Here is a 2628-nt window from a genome sequence, read left to right as displayed (position 1 = left end):
AAAAATTCTAAGTGTCCTTGGTTACTGATTTGTACTGCATCAAAAAAATTCTAAGTGTCACTGGTTACTGATTTGTACTGACTCAAAAAAATTCTAAGTGTCACTGGTTACTGATTTGTACTGACTCTAAAAAATTCTAAGTGTCCTTGGTTACTGATTTGTAACCACCGGGTCAAATCCGGCCGGGCTAGCCGGCCCCGAGCACGCAAAGCCGGTATGAGCAGTCAAGTTCGCTCCCATCACAGTTTGGACCCTAAAAAATCTAAGTGTCGTTGGTTACTGATTTGTACTGACTCAAAAAAAATTCTAAGTGTCACTGGTTACTGATTTGTACTGACTGGAAAAAATTCTAAGTGTCACTGGTTACTGATTTGTACTGCCTCAAAAAAATTCTAAGTGTCTTTGGTTACTGATTTGTACTGACTGGAAAAAATTCTAAGTGTCACTGGTTACTGATTTGTACTGAGCCTAAAAAATTCTAAGTGTCACTGGTTACTGATTTGTACTGCCTCAAAAAAATTCTAAGTGTCCTTGGTTACTGATTTGTAACCACCGGGTCAAATCCGGCCGGGCTAGCCGGCCCCGAGCACTCAAAGTCGGTATGAGCAGTCAAGTTCGCTCCCATCACAGTTTGGACCCTAAAAAAAGTCTAAGTGTCACTGGTTACTGATTTGTACTGAGCCTAAAAAATTCTAAGTGTCACTGGTTACTGATTTGTACTGCCTCAAAAAAATTCTAAGTGTCGTTGGTTACTGATTTGTACTGCCTCAAAAAAATTCTAAGTGTTCTTGGTTACTGATTTGTACTGACTGGAAAAAATTCTAATTGTCACTGGTTACTGATTTGTACTGAGCCTAAAAAATTCTAAGTGTCACTGGTTACTGATTTGTACTGCCTCAAAAAAATTCTAAGTGTCCTTGGTTACTGATTTGTACTGCATCAAAAAAATTCTAAGTGTCGTTGGTTACTGATTTGTACTGACTGGAAAAAATTCTAAGTGTCACTGGTTACTGATTTGTACTGCCTCAAAAAAATTCTAAGTGTCACTGGTTACTGATTTGTACTGAGCCTAAAAAATTCTAAGTGTCACTGGTTACTGATTTGTACTGCCTCAAAAAAATTCTAAGTGTCGTTGGTTACTGATTTGTAACCACCGGGTCAAATCCGGCTGGGCTAGCCGGCCTCGAGCACTCAAAGTCGGTATGAGCAGTCAAGTTCGCTCCCATCACAGTTTGGACCCTAAAAAAGTCTAAGTGTCACGGGTTACTGATTTGTACTGACTGAATAAAACTCTAAGTGTCGTTGGTTACTGATTGGTACTGACTGAAATAAATTCTAAGTGACGTTGTTTACTGATTTGTAACCACCGGGTCAAATCCGGCCGGGCTAGCCGGCCTCGAGCACTCAAAGTCGGTATGAGCAGTCAAGTTCGCTCCCATCACAGTTTGGACCCTAAAAAAGTCTAAGTGTCACGGGTTACTGATTGGTACTGACTGAAATAAATTCTAAGTGTCGTCGGTTACTGATTTGTAACCACCGGGTCAAATCCGGCCGGGCTAGCCGGCCCCGAGCACTCAAAGTCGGTATGAGCAGTCAGGTTCGCTCCCATCACAGTTTGGACCACTTGCCGACTTGGGAAATGCACGAAAATCGGCCCCAACGCGGGGGCCGGTCCGCTCTCAAAGTCGAGACCTTCGGCTGAACCACCGGGTCAAATCCGGCCGGGCTAGCCGGCCTCGAGCACTCAAAGTCGGTATGAGCAGTCAAGTTCGCTCCCATCACAGTTTGGACCACTTGCCGACTTGGGAAATGCATGAAAATCGGCCCGAACGCGGGGGCCGGTCCGCTCTCAAAGTCGAGACCTTCGGCTGAACCACCGGGTCAAATCCGGCCGGGCTAGCCGGCCTCGAGCACTCAAAGTCGGTATGAGCAGTCAAGTTCGCTCCCAGCACAGTTTGGACCCTAAAAAATCTAAGTGTCACTGGTTACTGATTTGTACTGACTCAAAAAAATTCTAAGTGTCACTGGTTACTGATTTGTACTGACTGGAAAAAATTCTAAGTGTCACTGGTTACTGATTTGTAACCACCGGGTCAAATCCGGCTGGGCTAGCCGGCCTCGAGCACTCAAAGTCGGTATGAGCAGTCAAGTTCGCTCCCATCACAGTTTGGACCCTAAAAATTCTAAGTGTCACTGGTTACTGATTTGTACTGACTCAAAAAAATTCTAAGTGTCACTGGTTACTGATTTGTACTGACTGGAAAAAATTCTAAGTGTCGTTGGTTACTGATTTGTACTGCATCAAAAAAATTCTAAGTGTCACTGGTTACTGATTTGTACTGACTCAAAAAAATTCTAAGTGTCACTGGTTACTGATTTGTACTGACTGGAAAAAATTCTAAGTGTCGTTGGTTACTGATTTGTACTGCATCAAAAAAATTCTAAGTGTCACTGGTTACTGATTTGTACTGACTCTAAAAAATTCTAAGTGTCCTTGGTTACTGATTTGTACTGCATCAAAAAAATTCTAAGTGTCGTTGGTTACTGATTTGTACTGCATCAAAAAAATTCTAAGTGTCACTGGTTACTGATTTGTACTGACTCAAAAAAATTCTAAGTGTCGTTGGT

Source organism: Chiloscyllium plagiosum, unplaced genomic scaffold, assembly GCF_037043375.1.
Source record: "Chiloscyllium plagiosum isolate Xiang-an unplaced genomic scaffold, Cpla_swu_hap1 HiC_scaffold_48, whole genome shotgun sequence".
In the NCBI taxonomy this organism is placed as follows: Eukaryota; Metazoa; Chordata; class Chondrichthyes; order Orectolobiformes; family Hemiscylliidae; genus Chiloscyllium; species Chiloscyllium plagiosum.
The sequence above is the reverse complement of the archived record's forward strand: the minus strand, read 5'-3'. Positions refer to the sequence as shown.